Source organism: Crocodylus porosus, unplaced genomic scaffold (assembly GCF_001723895.1).
Source record: "Crocodylus porosus isolate Cpor-Errol unplaced genomic scaffold, CroPor_comp1, whole genome shotgun sequence".
NCBI classification, from domain to species: Eukaryota; Metazoa; Chordata; order Crocodylia; family Crocodylidae; genus Crocodylus; species Crocodylus porosus.
In genome coordinates this window covers 9,291,616-9,312,422 of record NW_017728910.1, presented here as the reverse complement: position 1 = coordinate 9,312,422, position 20,807 = coordinate 9,291,616, and positions in this window count along the sequence as shown.

Here is a 20,807-nt window from a genome sequence, read left to right as displayed (position 1 = left end):
CCCCTACATCCCCGAGCAACTGCAGAATAGTCCTCCCTGATGATGACCCCTTCTTTCCATTGGGTGTAAGCCTCCTTTTTAGCAAGGAGACATTCCCGGATGCTTTTAGTTAGCCATGGAGGCTTGTGTGCTCTCCTGCTCCCTTTGATCCTGGTTAGAATTACCTTCCTTTGGGCTTGGAGGTTCGTCTCCTTAAGGAGCAACCACTCTCCTTGGACACCTGGCTCCCCCCAGCCTTCTGGGACCTCAGCGCTTCTCCAACTATCCTCGTTAACTTGCTGAAGTTTGCTCTCCTAAAATCTTGGCCTGCTGCCTTACTGCATGCCTTTACCACCTTGCGCTGGATGGTGAATTCCAGCAGGTGATGATCGCTGTCGCCCAGCTGGAATATAAATACATCCAGTCCCTCCAGAAGTTCCCTGACTAGATCCTCCCTGACCCTTGGCCTAGGTGCGCCTCGCCTGGGGCCTGAGGGGAGCCCAGTGGGTGGGGCTTATCTGCTCCCTGATCAGGAAAATGGGGGCAAAGAAGTCATTAAACAGGTTAGCTTTATCATCTGGTGTGATGACCAAATTTCCTAGCATGTCTTGCAGGGGCCCCATGTTACCCGGTACCTTCTTTTTGCCCCCTATGTATTTAAAAAAGGACTTCTTTTTGTCCTTGATCCAGGAAGCTAGTTCCAGTTCCGTCTCTGCCTTGCCCTTCCTGACTGCCCCCCTGCATCCCCGAGCAACTGCAGTATAATCCTCCCTGGTGATGGCTCCTCCCTTCCATTGGATGTATGCCTCCCTTTTAGCTAAAAGACATTCCTGGATGATTTTGGTGAGCTATGGGGGCTTTTGTGCCCTTCTGCTCCCTTTGATCCGTGTTGGGGTTACCTCCCTTTGGGCTTGAAGGATCTTCTCCTTAAGGAGCAACCACTCTTCTTAGACACCTGGCTCCCCTCCCCTCCAGGACCTCAGTGCTTCCCCAACTATTCTCCTTAGCACATTGAAGTCTGCCCTTCTGAAATCTACTGCTGCTGCCTTGCTGCAGGCCTTTGCCACCTTGCGCTGGATGGTGAATTCCAGCAGGAGATGATCACTGTCACCCAGGTAGTTGAGCACCTGCAGCCCTCTCACCAGGTTCTCACCCACGGCCAGCTCAAGGTCCAACTAGGTGTCTCCCCTGGTGGGGCTGTGCACTTCCTGGGTTAGATGGAGGTCCTGCATTTGGGTTAGGCACCTACGCGAGCAGTCAGACCTGGCACGTCCTTTGACCTAACTACCTCCGTGAGCTGACTTAAGAATTCCTGGTGTAGCTCTTCCCTTTGGTACAGTGGTCTGTAGTAGACCCCCACCGTTAAGTCTCTTTCCCCTCGACTGCCTTGTATTCTAACCTAGATCACTTTCGTGTGCCCCTCCTCTTACTCTGTGCTACCTGATGAGGATGTGTATTCCTCCTTAATGTAGAGTGCCACACCTCCACCTTTCCTCCCTGTTTTGTTCCTTCTGTACAGCTTATAGCTCTTGATATTCACCACCCAGTCATGTGTTGGGTCCCACCATGTTTCAGTGGGCCCCACTAGGTCTGGATTGGTGTCAGCTAGCAGGAGGGTAAGTTCCTCCTGCTTGTTTCCCATACTACAAGTGTTTGTGTAGAGCCATTTGAGGCCTCCTGCAGATGTGTGCACTGGCCCCCTAATCACAGCATTGCCCTGGCCCCTGTTGCTTACCTGTATATATGTTCTGCTCATCGGTCTAGCCTGGGCTGTACTTGTTAGTACTGCTTGGTTTAGCAGTCCAAGGCTTCCTCCACCCTCATCTTCCCCTTCCCCCGACGAGCCTAGTTTAAAGCCCACCAGAGGAGATCCACCAACCTAGAAGAGAACACATGCTTACCTTTAGGGGAAAGGTGGAGCCCATCCCACCCAAGCATATCTCTCTCGTCATCATTTGTGGGTCGTTGTCAAGGAAGCCAAAGCCTGCCTCAAGACACCATTCCCAAAACTGCCAGTTGGTCTCTGCGATGCATGTCTCATGCCGTCTTCCACAGCAACTCACTGGTTGAACAGAATACCACCTGTGCACCTACCTTCTTCAGCAACCCCCCCCCCCCCAGAGCGTGGTAGTTTACCATCAGGTAATCAGGGCTTTTCCTGGCCACGTCATTAGTACCCACATGGATTAGGACCATGGGGTAATAATTGGTGGGCTGGATCACGGCTTGGAACAATCCCATCACATCATGAATCTTTGCTCCGGGTAGGCAGTAGACCCCACAAGTTGAGGAGTCCTGGCGACAGATGGGGCCCTCTGTACTTCTCAGGATGGAGTTGCCTATGATGATCACTCAACACTTTCTCCTCTGGGACTGCTTAGCTCCTTCAGGCTGTTTGGAGTGTGGAGAGAGAGTGGAGTTACCTCCTTTCTGGTTGTCTCCTCTCCCTCCTTCTCCTTTAGTATTGCCAGGGCCTTGTACCTGTTCTCCAGCTGGACTGGAGGAACTGGTACTGCTGTGTTATGAGCAGCCCTGGTTCTGGAAGTGACCATTTGCCACTTTGCCGTTGAGGACACTTCCTGAGGTTATTCTTCCTTGGGTGTGTGGCCCTGCAGGGAAATGAGGAGGAACAGACTTCATATTATTGAAGTCTGCCCCCTAACTTAATTAAAGTAAAAGTTACTAGTGTTAAACCTATTGCAAAAGAAATCTTTCTATCAGCTTAGGTGTACAAAGAAGTAATTTGCTTCCTGACAGACCACTAGCATACTGGAGGCAATCAAATGCAAAAATTTCAAAAGCCTATTACAGACTCACAGTTGAAAAGGATTGAGAAATAGATTATTGATTTACATTTTTTTCAGAGCTTATTAAAATAAAACACAACAAGAAACTCCTATTATTTTCCTTTGTCATTTGAAAGTACTCCCGTGTCAGGAATAGTCTGAACTAATAATTTTACCTTCTTTTGTCAATATAAAGCAACTGAGACTGCTTAACTAAATTAATTAGGGAATAGTGCATACACTTGCTTTTATGAATGTCATTGAACCTAGAGTCACAACTGCATATTTTTATTATATAAATTATTGTTACTGTGATGGGCTTGAGTTGAAAAATCCTAGTGTAGGCCTCCTTTTTTGGAATATCACTTAGAATCAACCCATTGTCTTTTCCTAGCACTAAATGATGTTACTGCAGCCTGCTCCATTAACCACAAATGTTTATGCGGTATCATGATTGTTCCCATATTTACCTGAATCCAAGACAACTTTGAATTTAAGATGACCCCACCCTAGTAATTAGATTCTAGATATGGAAAATTTATAAACATGATATACTTTTCCACATCTAGAATCTAATTTTTGGAGGGTGGTCTTAAATGTGCCCCCCTCACTGGTGCAACAGGGCAAGCAGAAGCAAGGAAGCAGGTGGTGGGAAGGCATGCAGTGGAGTGTAAAGTTGTCTGATGCTGATCATTGCCACCTACCCCACCACCACGTGCCTCCCCAGTTACCTGCCCTGCCCAGTGCCTGCTTGCCCTATTCCTGCCCCTACCACAATGCCTTTAGCCTGCACCATCTGCCTCCCCACTACTTGCCCCTTCTTCTGCCTGCTTCCCCTCAGCACATGTGCCCTGTTGCCTGGTCCCCCAAATTGCATCCCAGTCGTCTTGCCTGCCTGCCCCATACCTATGCCCCCTGATGCCCCCTCCCTGCAGTACTTGCACTCCTGGCACCTTTCCCCTACCCACCACTTGCCCTCCCCTTCAGCCTGCTCCCCTGCATCACTTCCTTCCTCTCCCTCTTGCTATCACAGATGTTGCTGTAGAACAAGCAGCTCCAGTCCAGGCCCCAGAGCTGGCCAGAATTGCCCATGCTATTTTATGGCAAGGCTGGAGCTGGAGGCAGCACATATTCTATGCTCCCTGCCTAAGCCAAAATTGGGTCCTGGGACAGAGGGATGATGCAGCCAGAGCTGGAACTGAAAAGGGAAGGTAATAATGGCATACATATGGGGAAGAGGGGCAGCTACAAATCTGATTCTAAGCTCAGAGTCAGAGGCAGTGGCAGCTCTGTCCTCAACACCACTACATCATCCTAACAGTACTCAAATCTAAGATAAGAGGCTGCGTGCTTAAATTATTTTTTCAAAATGAAATTTAGCCACCTAAGTAATGAAGGTTTACAGCCTAAATACCTTTAAAAATCTGATCCTAGTGCCATATGCATATTTGAACAGCTTATCATCCTTAAATATCTTCCATTTAAAATATGTAACAATATATTTGAATAATAGACTTACGAGCCAGACCCGGCTGCTCTCCATGCTGCCAGTCTGTGCTCCTAGCCACCTGTGTGAATGCAGCATTTATCACTCACATTATTGGCCACATCAGTTCTGTGTACACACTATGAACTTTAAAGTACCCCTAGGGGTACATATATCCCTGGTTGGCAACCACTGATTTAGAAGATTCTTGTAAAGTCTTAACTCATGCAGTCTGACATATATTTTCAATTCTGGGGACTGATTTCCTCATTTAAGTTTTGGAATATATTTCTACTTAAGCATCACTGAGACTATGTTGTCATATCAACAGTAAATGTGAAGTCACTGACATGTAAGGCACTGAAAGCATACTGTATTTTCTTGTATATTAAACTCCCTCAAATATAATACTAACCTTGGTTTTGAAAGGCATTATGAAGTTTGTTTGTTTTTTTCCTCCATAGTTACAGCTGCTGAGAGCAGGAATAGAACCTCATCTTGAAGTGACTCACCCTCATATTCCTGCTTAACTCTGGTTAGCTGCTGCTGAAGACTGGTCTCAACTGGTAGAGGTATGATCTTGAAAAATGGTAAAGAGCTGTGAAATAGGAGAAGAGACCAGAAGTCCTAACAATAGAACAATTGCCTTAAGAAAGGTTAGCTTGATTAGTGGAATGACCATTAAAAAGGAGAAATGATTGTTAATACCTGTGAAGTGAGAATCAATGGATCTTTAACTTAATGGCCCATTAATGGGTCACTGACTCCTTCAGAGCTGCTGTACTGTGGAGCAGAAATTAAGGCAGGGTGCAAATAAAATAAAATAAAATTAAAAATAAATCATATTTTAAAGCTTGAAGGGACTTTTATGACCATGTAATCTGACCTCCTGTTTAGCACAGGTCATAGAATCTCACCAAGTAATTTCTGCATCAAGGCCATCATTTCTGTCTGAGGTATAACAAATACACTAAAATCATACCTTTAGTTACTCTGATAGCTTGAATACAATTTTTAAAGGGAGTTACAGGAAAGGAATTAATTCTTCTGTGTTTTGAGAGCCATATCCCTGAGATTGCCAAGCACAAAAACTAGGGTGGGAGGAAGAGATGGGACTTTTCTATTTCTCCAGCCCTAGAGCTAGATTGGAGCTGAAATGACTCTGGCATAATTTACAGCAGTGTAAGGTTTACATAAAACTGCAGTGACTAAAATAGTCTCATAGGGACAACAACACTAGCCAGGAATTACTGAGATCAATTTATATGTCACATCTTTCCTGTCTTGGCCTTACCAGGGCCCTCCCACAGTCACCAGATCTACTGGAATTCAGGAGAATCCCAATCTGCCCTCCTGACATGTTGAGAAGCAGAAAGAGGATGGAAATAACAGCCGGTATTCAATCCTGTCTTCCCAGTTAATTACTACTAAATTATGCATTCCTCAGTCAAATAGAAACTCATGTTAAAATGACAAGTAGGGGTGCACCGATAGAGATTTTGGGGGCTGATACCGATATCCAATTTTTAAGGAGACATATTGCTCAATACTGATCTGCTTTCTGATACAGCTGTGTGCAGCTGTTAAGTCTGTTGTGGTGGAATGGGAGTGGGGAGGGAAGGGGTGTGTGGGGGGCGGTCAGATCAAGGCCCCTGCAGTGAGGCAGGGAGTGAATCAAGGGCTGGGGCAAGCACTGCCCAGCTGGAGCAGGGTGGGGCACAGGGCAGAGCCATGGCTTGTCCAGGGGGCAGGGGTGAGGGGCAGCTCCCACCACTGTGCACACCCTAGAAGGACATGTGATGCTTGGGGCAGGCTGCAGCTTCTAGCTAGGGATGAGGCAGTGCTCTTACCAGCAAGGGCAGGACCGGGCTGGGCTCAGGGTGGGAAACAGTGCTGGGAGAGGGGCTTTGGGAGGGGGACAGCTGCAGGCACCCCAAATTTTGCCATAGATGCTTCTAGCACTGCTGCCACTCATCCCCAGTGCAGCCATGGTCCAACTCCCTCCCCTCCACACTGGAAAGAGCCCAGTGCAGCCCTGGCTCCAGCCACATTTGCAGCCTCTACCACCACCCCACACAGATTTGGAGGCACATGCCCCCCCTCTTGCCCTCCCAGGATGTGCACAGCAGCAGGAGCTTCCCCACCTCCCCGTACCTCCCCAGTGAGCTGCAGCTCCATCCTGAACGCTGTTCCATTCTGAGTGGGCAGTGCCAGCCCCAGCCCCTGTTCCAACCCTTCCCTGACCATGGGGGGCACTGATCTGCCCCCCCACACCCCTTCCCCACTCCTACCCTTCCACCATGACAGACTTACCAGCTGCATGCAACTCTCCAAGCTGCCAGGCTATGCTCTTCACTGCCTGCATGCTGCACTTTGGCTACACATGTGAGCAGGCATTTATTACCCAAATTATTGGCCACATCAGGCCAATTTCCGATACAATCAGTTTTCTTTATATTGGTGCTAATCCGGTATCAGACCAATGTATTGGTGCACCTCTAATGACAAATAAAACAAAGTTCTGTTCCTCTGCAACTACAGATGCTTAGATTCCCTGATTACAAGTGTAAACCAAGGTAAAATGTGTCTTTGAGTATTTGATTTTGGCCTCTAAGGTATTGGGGTACACTCTTTCAATTCGGTTTATTCCCACAAAATAAAGTTTGCTTTCCCTAATACAGTATGTCTTTATTTTTTTTTAGACATACTGGATGCATCTATTTATGTGTGCTTTACTGTGCAGTTGACTAGTTAGCTCCCCAGTAAAGCATTACCATACACATGTGCTGGTATTAGGGCACAGAAAATTAACTAACTCCAACATAACACAGTACTGTCAGCCCAGAACTGCTCTGCCACTTGCAGTGCTGAGCGTATGTGTAGTTACTGTGTTTGGAAGCACAGCAATTAACTGCAGTTCAAACTGTGCTGAAGTTTATTGTGTCACCTTAATAGCATGTGTAAATGTACCCACTATGCCTTTAATTAACCTAACCACTGGATATGTTGTTTTTTTTTTTAAACTATACTATTGGAAAATGACTTCTAATATAATATAGTTATATCCCGCAAAATATACTTAGTAAAAGTATACGAAGCCATCAAAAAGTATTCGGGTGGGATGGATAACCTTGATCACTTGGTCTGTATGACCACCTGCAGATGGAAAATCATCAGGTGGCCAATGACACTATTTTTCACTATGCTGAATGTGGCTGCTATTGCCAGCCCCATTATTTGGCTAGGCCACAATGCAAACTGGAAGCAAAAATCACATTTAAGATGGCGCTTTTTTTGCAGGAGCTTAGAGAACAGTTGATTGACGGACATATAAAATGAAGAATAATGCAATCTGTTTGTCAAGTTTGGTATGACTGCCGTAAATTACAAATTGCCACAACGCACCCCTGCAGAACCTTCTGCAAGCATGAGCGGATGTTGTGCTTTTTTCCAAGGAGAAATGACCGCAAAACCCAGAAATGATGTGAAGATTGTAAGCAATTTGTGTGAAGCACAGTACATCATTACTGCTTTGTGAGGAATGCAATATTTAGTTAAAACAGGAAATGTTTTTGGAAGTGTTTGTTTGAAAACAGTGTGAACTGCAGACTTAGCAAATTGTTCACTCACATTTTGAAACTCTAAAAAAAGTTTAAATTTTGTTCTTATTTCTAGTTAAATATTATTTTGGGTTCATATTATCATAAATACTCTTTCAAACAATCCGTATGTTTAATAAATAGTTTTTGGTACATTGATAGTGTTGCCACTGGTTCCATTTTATTTATGTGGGTGGCTTACTCCATGAGACTAATAATGTCAAATTTCAGGGTAACAAGTTATCCCATGAGAACAACAATGGTTATGGTTTCATGAGAACAGATGAGGGTTAAAGAATGCAGAAGGCAATTTAGTCAGAGACAATACAAAGAAAGTTGAAATATTTAATGCCTTTTCTACTTCAGTTTTCACAAACAGGGGCAACTACCAGGTGAAGAGTGCAGTTAGAAGCAGAGATACGAAAGGAAACAAACATCTTAGCATAATGGCAAAACAGATTAGGGATTACCTAGAGAATCTAGATGCTTTTAAGTCAGCAGAGTTGGATGGAATTCACCCAGGGGTACCAAAGGAATGACTGAGGTAATATCAGAGCATCGTTCATCCTTTCTGAGAATTCATGGAGGTCCGATGAGGTCCCAAATGACTTGAAAAGGGCAACTATAGTGTCTAAATGTAAGGAATAGAAGAAGGAGGATCCAGTGAACTAGAGACCAGTCAGCTTGACCTATATACTTGGAAAGATCATGGAGCAGTTTCTCAAGGAATCCATTGTGAAAAACCTGGAGGAGAACAAGGTAATCAGCAGGGATCCTGGTTTTCTCTGATTTAAAAAAATCCCCAATTTTCTAATTTAAAAAAGTAACCCCAAATCTCCATTGTTCTATGATTAAAATGAAACGCCACTAATATATTGGTATATAGTGATGTTTCATTTTAATCACAGAAAAATGGGGATTTAGGGTTACTTTTATTTTTTTAATTTTTTTTTATTATTATTATTAGGGAAAACCAGGATCCCTGATAATCAGGAGTGGTCAGCATGGATTCAGCAAGAGCAAGTCATGCCTGACCAACTGATTTCCTTCTAAGATAAAATGACAGGCTCTATGGATGAGGGGAGAGCAGGAGATGTGGTATACTTTAGCAAGGTTTTTGACACTATCTCCTACAACATTATGTTCAAATATACTATACAGTGGATAGAAAACTAGTTGGATCATTTTACTCAGCAAGCAGCCCTCAATGGCTCAATACCTAGTTGGGAGGAGGTATCAGATGGGGTTCCCCAGGAGTCTGTTGTGGGTCCAGTATGATTCAACATTTTCATTAAAGATTTGCATGATGGGATATAGTGCATATTTGGCAAATTTGCAGATGATACCAAATTGGGTGGACTGCAGACACTCCAGAGGACAAGGCTAGGACCCAGAGTGACCTGGATAGACTGGATAAATGGTCCACAATTAATTAGATGAAATTTAACAAGTACCAGTGCAAAGTCCTGCACTTGGAATGGAAGAACTGAATGCACAAATACAAACTAGGGAATACCTTCGTAGACTGCAGTACTGCAGAAAAGGACCTGGGGTTTACAATGGACCATAAACAGAATATGAACCAATAGTCAGTTCCTGAAAGCCGTTAGCATCCTGGGATGTATTACTAAGATCATCACTTGCAATTCAATAGAAGCGATTCTTTCACTCTGTTCTGCACTGGTGATGCCTCACTTTGGGCACCTATGCATGTGCTGGACATCTGCTCTGATACATGCTAATTAGCATGCATCAGAGAAGACTCAGTTAATCAAATCTACTGGAGCATGCTAATTAGCATGATTCCACATCATGTGTATTCAGCATCCCTGCACTTCAAAATGGTGGCACAGGCACTTTAACTAAAGCTTGTTGAATTAGCTTTAGATAAAGCATCCCTGCTGTCATTTTCTAGTGTGAGATGCTGAATACACATGATGTTGTGGGAGCTTTAATTACAGTGGTTCTCAGATGCAGTCTAATTAAAGCATCCCACCCCTGGAACACATGTAAAGACACCCTTGGAAACTGTGCATATTTTTGGGCCCCACACTCCAAGAATGATGTGGATAGTTTGGAAAGAGTCTAGCACAGAGCAACCAAAATGATTAGGGGCCTGAGAGACAAGACTTATGCGGAAAGTTTGAGAGAACTAGTCTAGAAAATAAAAGATTGAGGCATGATTGATAACTCTTCAAATACCTGCAGGGTGTTCATAGAAAACCTTGTTATGTGGATGTAGGGGACAGTACTAGGAACAATGGCCTCACACTGTAGTTGAAGAAATTTAGTTTGGATATTAGGAGAAACTTTTTTACCAAAAGGGTGCTCAGTAGGGGTAAGTGAAATGGGCTGCACTTGATTCAGATTCGGATTTGGATTTGACCTGAAATGGGGACAGTTATTCAATTAGTTGATTTGGATCACTGTCTCCGATTCTATTCGGCCAACTCCAAATCCGAAGATTCAATGCTGATTCAAAGAATCAGCAATTTGGACACAGACACAGCTTTCAATGTTCTTCTACATACCTCAAGGTACCAGGCATGGCTCATGAATGCTGTGATGGTGGGGCAGATGGAGCACCCCACAGGAGTGCGGAGGGCCTCCCTGCCACATGCTCAGCAGTGAACTTGGAAGTGGACCAGAAGTACTTCCTGTCCATTTCCAGGTCTGCCTAGGAGCATGTGGGGGGGCCTCCCTTGTGCCCCCCTGGCTCAGTGATTGGCCACAGGGGGAACCAAGTGCTCCCCCCAGATCCAAGAGGCACCAGTCACTGAGCGGGGGTGGGGGGGAGGGTTCACCACTCCCTGTTAGATCCAGAAGTAGACTGGAAGTGCTTCTGGTCCACTTCCAGGTCTGCTGCTGAGCATTCTGGGGACCCCTCCCTCCAACACTCCTGTGGGATGTTCCATCCACCCTACTATCTCAGCATTCACAACCCATCTGGTACCATGAGGTATGCAGAAAGAACATTTAAATCTGTATCTATGTTCAAATCATCAAATCTTTCTGAATCTCTTCAAATTGATTCAGAGGATTCTGACTCCATTTGGAGAGATTAAAGGGTCTCCTGATTCGATTCGGATTTGGAGATTCAATCACCAAATTGGGCCAAACCTCCACCAAACTGAATCAGTGACTGAAGCTTCGCACAGTCCTAGTGCTCAGGGATTGAAACAGGCTACCTAGAGAAGTTGTGGAAACTCCCTGCTTGAAAACTTTTAAAAGCAGCTTAGACAGAGACTTGGGTGGGGTTATTTAGTTAAGTATAAATAACCATATGATATCCCTTCCAGCCTTACTTTCCTAGGATCCTATGATAAGATAGGCAATTGGACTCATTGCAGGGAAAAATGGAGAGGTATTTCTGGACTGGGCTTATTCCAACCTAAAACTTCTCTGAGTTAATTAGACAATATTATGTCTTGAGTCTCAATATAAAATGTTTGTGTAACCCTACTTTTGATGCCTAATATTTCAACATTTTCTACAAATGTCATTGTTATGGACTAGACAAAGATTTTGGGAGTGATATCTTTTATAGAACTAACTGCATGGTTGCGATAAAGACAGACAAGCTTTTGAGCGCCAGGCACCCTTATCATAGATTCATAGAAGTTAGGGTCAGAAGGGACCACAATAGATCATTGAGTCTGACCCCCTACATAGGCAGGAAAGAGTGCTGGGTTCAGATGACCCCAGCCAGATGTCCATCTAACCTCCTCTTGAAGAGAGAACCACCTCCTTTGCGAACCCATTCCAGATTTTCCACTCTAACTGTGAAGAAGTTCCTCCTAATGTCCAGTCTAAATATGCTCTCTGCTAGCTTATGGCCATTATTTCTTGTAACCCCCAGGAGCACGTTGGTGAGTACAGCCTCACCAATTCCCTTCTGCACCCCCATGATGAATTTATAGGCAGCCACAAGGTCGCCTCTCAACCTTCTCTTGAGGAGGCTGAAGAGGTCCAGGCACCCTAGTCTCTCCTCGTAGGGCTTGGCCTGCCAGCCCTTAACCATACAAGTGCCCCTTCTCTGGACCCTCTCCAGGTTATCCACATCCCTCTTGAAGTGTGGTGCCCAAAACTGCATGCAGTATTCCAACTGCGGTCTGGCCAGAGCCTGATAGAGGGGAAGTATCACCTCCTTGGTTCTGTTTGTAATGCATCTGCTGATGCATGATAAAATGCGGTTAGCTTTTCTGATGACTTCATCACACTGATGACTCATGTTCATCTTGGAGTCCACTAGGACTCCAAGATCCCTTTCCACTTCTGTACTACTGAGCAGGTCATTTCCTAGGCAGTAGGCGTGCTGGACATTTCCCCCCCCCTAGGTGCAGTACTTTGCATTTCTCCTTGTTGCATTGCATTCTATTTTTTTCTGCTCATTTGTCCAACCTGTCCAGGTCTGCCTGTAGTTATTCCCTGCCTCCGGTCTGTCCGCATCTCCCCACAGTTTTGTATCATCTACAAACTTGGACAGAGTACACTTCACTCCCTTGTCCAAGTCACTGATGAAGACATTGAAGAGTATCGGTCCAAAGACCGAGCCCTGTGGGACCCCACTCCCCACGTCCTTCCAGGTTGATACCAACCCATCCACTACCACTCTCTGGGCAAGACCCTCTAGCCAATTTGCCACCCACTGGACTGTGTAATCATCTAAGTCACAGCCTCTTAACTCGTTCACCAGTATGGAGTGGGATACAGTATCAAAGGCCTTCCTGATGTCTAAGTAAACAATGTCAACCCCTACTCGTGTGTCCAGGTGTTTTGTAAATGGGTCATAAAAAGAGACTAGTTTAGTCAGGCATGATCTACCTGCTATGAACCCATGCTGGTTTCCCCTCAGCATAATTTTTCCTGCTGGGCTCTCACATATATGAGCCTTAATTATCTTTTCAAAGACTTTGCCAAGGATGAAGGTGAGGCTAACTGGCCTGTAGTTGCCAGGATCCTCCTTCCTCCCCTTCTTGAAAATAGGGACCACATTGGCCCTTTTCCAGTCCTCTGGGACCTGGCCCATGTGCCACAAGTGCTCAAATATTCTTGCCAGTGGCTGTACAACGACATCAGCCAGTGCCTTTAGTACACTCCTATCATTTAGGATAATTTCATTTGATGCACAAGTGTGTCATCAAGGATACTTGGTTACCATAAACTCTGCTTGTTTAGCAGCTGCTGACAAAAACTGGATCTCAAATACCAACATAACATTTTCCCTGCATCTAAATATGTATTTTAATAATCAAAACTCTATGGCACTTATGTAAAAGCCATCAAGAGTTTCTCAAAAGTAACTTCTATGACAGTCCTTTCACCTGCTGTTTATACCTAACAGTTTATTATCAGTGTAATGTCACTGTTTGCAAATACTTCAAAGAGTAATACATTATGAGAAAAACACTGCTGTTTTTCAACATTGCTGAAGAATCCTGCACTGCATTTTTATATGGGATAATTCAGCTGCCACAATTAAACCTACTTCTTTGCTCAGCATATCCAGTTATTTCAGTGAAGTCTACTTCATCCTCTACCCCTTTCTGCTGAGATTGATTTATAGCTCCAGTCAAATTGGTGAGTACCTGCATGACCTGTATGGTATTTCTGCTATTATTAGGCCCTATGGTCCTGTGCCCACAGCTACTATACTAGGTTCTGATGCATTCAGTGAACCTTCAGCTATTAGCACCATTTCTTTCAATGTCATTCTATATAACAATGAGTTAGTGTCTGTGCTGATTTGCCACTTGGCTTATATGTTTATTTCTTCTAGCTTGACTTACTCAAGAAAGCATTAAGAGAGGAAACTTTTAAAATCACTCCTCTGATGATATGGTTTTCTGTCTCTTCCTTTTAGCTCAGCTACTATATCATTTCTATTTCTTATTTAGTTTTTATTACTTCTCTCTTTCTAACTTCCTTTTGTGCTAATTAGGATATCTATGACTTGACCTTTTCTATTTGTAGACTTTGTCTTACTAATTCTCCTTTTATTGATTTACTGTCTCATACCTACTTTATATTAACCTCAGTGAGGTCATTCATATCATTCTCCTTATTTCTTATCTACCTCATCACTCATATGCCATCTGTTCCCTGTATATATTAGAAAGGAACATATTTCTAATTTGCTTCAATGAGATGTGTTTTATTCACTGCATTCACCATGTACGTCAGTCTAAACTAATTTACTTGAGTGAAGTCACCCATATTCTCTCCACTCATATTTTGCCAGTAATATACACTTTATGGCATTATCTTCACTGAGGCCACCTGCATTCTTGTTAAACTTTATTCACCATAGCAAGCTACATGGAGATTGTGTACAAGCATTTTCAGTCACTATAAGATCCCAATAAGGTCCTTTAGTAAAGGTAGTCATTAACCCCTTTCTCATGTTTCATATTTGGTAGGGTAGCAAGGGACCTGAACACATCATCAAGTCCGACCCCCTGCCATGGCAGGAAAGAGTACTGGGGTCAAACGACCCCAGCAAGGTGTTCATCCAGCCTCCTTTTAAAGACCCTTAGGGTAGGAGCCAGCACCACTTCTCTTGCAAGTTGGTTCTAGATCCTAGCCGCCCTGACAGTGAAGTAGCACCTCCTGATGTCTAGCCTAAATCTACCCTCTGCCAGCCTGTGACCATTATGTCACTCCTGGTAGCGATTAGGGGAACAGGGACTCCCCCAATGCCTGCTGGTCCCCTCTGACCAGTTTGTAAATGGCCACTAGATCCCCCCTCAGCCTTCTCTTGTGGAGGCTGAACAGGTTCAGGTCCCTTAGCCTCTCCTCATAGGGCCTGCCCTGCTGCCCCCTGATCATGCGAGTGGCCCTCCTCTGGACCCTCTCCATGCTGTCCACATCCCTCCTGAAGTGCGGCGCCCAGAACTGGATGCAGGACTGCAGCTGCAGCCTGACCAGTGCTGCATAGAGGGGGAGGATCACCTCTTTGGACATGCTCGAGATGCATCTGTGGATGCATGACAAGGTGTGGTTGGCCTTCCTGACCACTTCCTCACACTGTCAGCCCATGTTCATTTTGGCATCAATAATGACTCCAAGATCCTTTTCTGCCTCTACACTGACAAGAATGCATGAAATCCCACTAAAATAAAAGACTAGTCATGTATCATAATGATCTTGTTGAAATATGATATAAAGGTGAATAGCGATATAAATATTAAAACTCTTCAGCAATCCCTTGCAGTCAAGGATAGTTGTCTTTCATGATTGTCTTATCCATATGTATGTAGACAGCTCATGAAGCCTACCTGGGATTGTCAGGTTCTACTGCAGCCTGGACATTCATTTGTGTATGGGGTGTGTGGAATTGTATTTTTTTTTTCATCCATGACACGCTGTTTATGCCACTCCCACTTTTCCATCTCCTTTTGTTGTCATGAAGTGTCAATGAACTGAGATCATTGCAGAACATTAATCATCCATGTGGGGCAGTCCTGGGCAATAGTCTCCCATGAGCTGACAATGATGTTGCGGGGGGGGGTTAAGCTAGACTTAAGGACTTCACTGCAGCATTTTCTTTGCCCTTCTCTTAAGTGTACACCTTTGCTGAGATGAGAGAATAAAATTTGCTTGGACAATCTGGAGTCAGACATCCCGATGACATGGCCAGCCCAATAAAGTTGATGTTGGGTGATCATCGCCTTAAAGGTTGTGGTGTTTTCTTGCAGGAGAATGCTAATATTGGTGAGTCTGTCTTCCCACTGGATATGGAAGATCTTATGCATGCAGAATTGATGGTACTTCTCCAACAACTTTAGATGTCTTCTACATTATCCATGTGTCAACTCCATACAGTGAGGTAGGCATCATGACTGCTTGATAAACCATGAGCTTGTTTTTAGATCTGATGTCATGATCTTTGAATACTCATTTTTTCAGGTGCCCAAAGGCTGCATGTGCACATTTGAGGTAATGTTGGATTTCTTCATTAATGTCAACCTCCTGCAAGAGATGGCTTCCAAAGTACTGGAAATACTCAATGTTCTCCAGAGTCTAGTCTCATTATGGATCTGAAATACCAAAGCTGGGGATCATTCATTAGAAGCTTGTTGGTGGAGGACCTTTATCTTCTGAATGTTGAGCATCAGTGCCATTTTCTTGTACGCCATGGTAAAGATTATGACAATTACCTGAAGGTCTGCTTCTGAGCGAGCACACACTACAGCAGCACCGGTGTATTGAAGCTCAATGCAAAAGGTTGGGTATTCTTGGTTTTGACTCAGAGTTGTCCATGTGTTACAGGGTGCATCTGGACCAGCAACCTTCTTGCTTTCAGGTTCCAATTCTTATTCCCCCCTGACACAGGATATCACACCTGCCACTTCTTGATGTCTTGATAGGAAGCTTTGAGGGAAAACTTATGTACCCAGAGAACTTCCTAGGTGAGATTACTCTCAGGTCCTCACTGTCTTCACCTGGCAGTAGTTCCTCATAATCACAGTGTTTATGTTTTCTAGGGCTCCTCTACCTCTACACCTCGGTCTGTCCCTTACCAATTGTTCTTATTGAAGTTAGCTGTTGTATAGGAGTGTAAATCTGCAACTACTTTCCAGACTCTCACAGTCTGTAACAATCAGGATTAGATTACAGTCCTTAGTAGTCCATTTACACACAACCAAAATTATATAAATTGAAAAAGCAAACAGAAGGATCCCAGATGTGTGAACTCACATTCTTAATCACGCTTCTGTTTAAGAGTGTGAGAGACAGAAGGAGCCACTGGGCTGCAAAGCACATGGGCTAAACAAAGGCTCAGTGACCCCAGGTTCGCAGTCCCAAGGACCCCAGCAGAAATCTCCCTTTCGGGAGGGGAGGGGCAGAGAACTCCCACACCAGTATAAAGAAGAGCCCGGGACAGGAAAGCAGGAGAAGCGCAGAACCGGAAGCTCTGTGGACAGCTGGTAGGAGACTCTTGCAGAAAGTAAGCTCCTAAGAGGGGAATTAGAGCCCAGACTACTGACCCAGCAGTCAGAACAGTTTGTTTAGAAGCCCAGAGTAGGCGGAGCCCGGCATAGAGAATTGTATCGTAATACCCCTAATAGAGGGCCACTATAGATTTGGCGGTACCGTATAGCATGTAAGAGTGGCACAAGCCAAAAAGATGGTGTCACAGATGGACTTAATGTGCTAAAAAGGAATCATGGCAACCTCAACAACAGGCTCAGAGAGAGAGAGAGAGAGCCAGCAAAAAGGGACTGACCTCACGAAGGCCAATTTGTTTTGATCTTGGCCGCAAACAGCAGGAACAATAATACAGGCCAGGAGAGCCTTCTTTGTTTTTCTTGTTTTTCCTGTCTTCTGTTGTTTGTTTTGATTGGAACCATGGACATGTGGCAAGACCAACTGGCTGGTCAGATCCCGGTGGAATGGGCAAGGCTGTAGGGGTGGTGGAGCTCTCAGGAACATACGAACCCACAGGACGATGGTGAGACTACTAATTGGACTATACGTACAGGTAATGAACCAACTCCTTTAATATCAAGTCATGGCAGGAGAAATGTGGGCGTGTAGATCACCAATTAGAATCAGTAACACCTTAGTAGATCAGCAGGTGGTGTCCTACAGGTCTGCAAGTGACAGCAGTACTTGGCAAAGAGCACTCCTCTTGTCATAATGGAACCCTCTTTATTCCTTCTTGGGATCTCTAGGTGATCTCCCTTATTCAATTGCTGCCCAGAGTTGGGTCCTCCCCTTTTCCCTTTCTTGGGGCTCCAAAACAGCTGGTGGGAGGCTTTCCTGCTTATTCTGCCACCAGTTCCCCAAAATCACAGGCAGCAAGGCATACAGGCCTCTCCAGCCCAACATCACACTCCCTGCTGCCTGAACAGGTGGCTGACTAGTAACATCCTATGAATGTCAGCAGGTGTTCTGCAAGCCATGGCTGCTACCTTAGTCCTGGTCTACCCATGGTATTTTGTTGCTAAACATGGCTATTAGCCTTCTCAGAGTAGATAGCTAGCCTGTTTAGCATCCCAATCACCCTGCTACTCACAATTTCCACTAGCTTCCCTGTGTGATCTCTCACTGGTCTCTGGCTGCTCTATATCTTTTTGTGGAACTGCAAGGATGTCACACTTCCTTCCAGCTCATTGCAAAAACTCTGATGCTGCTCCCAGGTTGGATCTGCCCATGCCTCCACAATAACACCTGGTAAGACTTTGGTTTCCAGCTTGGAGAAGGATGATGCTCCTTGCTTACTAGGGCTTTGGCCTCTCTCTCCTGACATGGAACTTCAGCATCCCTTTTGAGGTTCTGCTTCATCCCCCTCAGCCTTAGCAAATACCAGACTTAAAGAGGCTGCACCTGCATTGGGGAAGTCCCTTTGCATCATTTCCAGTTCCAGCTCATCAGGGAAGATAAGCATAGCAGGGTCAGGACCCAGTTCCCTACTACACTGAGGTTAAACAGCTTACCATCCATTTGGTAGTTTAGCTCCACTCAGGCTGGAAGCATGTTAGTGGACAGATGTAGCATTGTGGCATGGAATATTGAGAAGTGTTGGAGTGATGATGCAGCCTTACTTAACTGCTGTTTTCAGCTCAAAGGGATCTGTGATAGATTTATTACTGAGAACCACGACTCATATACCATCATGGAGCAGGCAGAGAATGGTGACAAATGTTGTGGACATCCATACTTCAGAAAGATCATCCACAACACATTGCAGTTAACAGAGTTGAAAGCTTTCATGAAATGAAAGAAGACCACATGAAGAGGCTTACCGTGTCCCTGACATTTCTCCTGAAGCTAGTAAGCTATGAAGAACATGTCAGCTTTGCCTCTTGATGCTCTAAACCCACAGTGAGATTCCAGGAGGAGCTCTTCAGCAAGTGGAAGGAGATGGTTCAGTAGGGATCTCACAGTGATCTTTCCTGTGGTGGGCAGTAAGGAACTCCCTATGTAGTTTCTATAGTCAAACCTGTCTCCTTTCTTGTCGCAATCATGATGCCTCTGAGGCGGATATTCCATCTGTTCCAGATGACTTGTTGTTCTTTATCTGCTTGATGGCTTTCCTCACCTCATCAAGGGTTGCAGGGATTCCAAGATCACTCTGACTGGGTGTTGCAGGATGGAGTTAAGGATGGATTATCAACATAAAAATAGAAAAATATGAGGCATCAGAATAAGAGGTGTTATAATGGTAATGTTAGCATGATATTGTAGCCATGATAGTCCAAAAATTATGTGCGAGACAAGGTTTACTTAGGATGATATTGGACCAATTATCTAATTAGGATAGAGTTAGACAAGCTTTCAAATGCACATCATTCTTTGACAGGTCTCCTTTTTAAACTTTTACATTTGAAAGCTTCTCTAGCTTTATCTCAGTGACATAGTTGGTCCCATAACAAATGTTACCCTCGTGTTATAATAGCATTAGAAAGTTTATGTAAGAGGCAAGGATGTCTTAGGGTGATATCTTCTATTGGACCAATAAATAATGACATCACTACAGGAGAGAGAAGCCCTTGCACAGTGAACATTTCAAGCCCCTTATCTGCCTAGCTTAGGTTTCATTGGTTTGAAGCCAGAGAGGAGGGTGGTTATAAATTGTCCTACCCTCTTCATGTAGGAAGGAATATGCTAATCTTGCAAATAAAACAGCCAAAGACTAATGATACCCAAATTAGGCTATGCTCTTGATTTTTCCCATATATTATCACATGCAATGTACCCCAGAATCAGCTACACAACTTGTCTTTAAAAGGCAGAATGAAGAAGCAACAGTAATTGAGGGCCCATCCACATATTCAGGTAAACACACAATGGGATCTAATCTGCGATCCACATGATTGCGCCTCCTGCTATGCCACATGTGCATGGCAGGAGGTGTGACTATATAGATTGTACATTAGATTGCATTGCACCTTAATGCCAGTACAGTGTGAGCTTGAACTCTGGATCTCCCTGCACCAGGAAGAAGAAAAATCTTGCAGTTAAGATCACCCTCAGTTGACTGGCACCCATTCATGGCGGTGCAGCATGTACTCCCACAGCTGGGAGCCCAATTAGCTAAAAGATCTTCCAGTCATGGGGGTGCCCACACACCCTGGTGGTTGAGAGACCACATCCAATGTGATCTCCCAGCCACAGCTAATGCACTGGGGTACTTTACTTCAGGAACTAGGAGATTGTATCAGCTGCAGTCTCCTAGCTGTGGGGGTACATGATGCACCCCTGTAGCTGGGACCCCTACCCCTATCAGCTTATGGGGGTCCCACATGTGGGGACTGAGAGCAAGGATCAGCTGGGAGCACCCAGGCTCAGGGGTGCACATACCCTCCCTCAGCTAGAGGCTCCAATTAGCTTATGGGGCCCTGTACCCACACATTCAATTAATGCTGTGGTAGGAACTACAAAGTCATTACACACATTACAAGATACATGAGGTACTTGTACTTATTATATTATATGCCTCTGATTTGAGGAATCTGAGTTCCACACTTGGTTCCATCATAGATATCTTACATGATTTGGGCTAGGTCACGTAATACTCTGTGTATTCATTACCAATTAAGTAGGGAAGTTTTAAAATTTCCTGGAAAATAAAAATCCCAGCTAAAAACATTTTGGTATTTAAAGAAAACCCAAAATCATGAAAATATTTTGTTTCCTTATATCTGAAAGCACTTCATAATGTGTGCTGGCAGACATGGTAACCCCCGCCCCCCACCAACATTACTAGAAGAATTGCATCGTTTTGCCCTGACTACCCAGTGTCTATATAGGTCATGAATTTCAGCAGGGATTTTTGGCTTCATAGTTTCATAGTTTCATAGTTTCTAGGATCGGAAGGGACCTGAGAAGATCATCTAGTCCGACCCCCTGCCATGGCAGGAAAGAATACTGGGGTCAAACGACCCCAGCAAGATGTTTATCTAACCTCCTCTTAAACACCCCCAGGGTAGGAGCCTGCACCACTTCTCT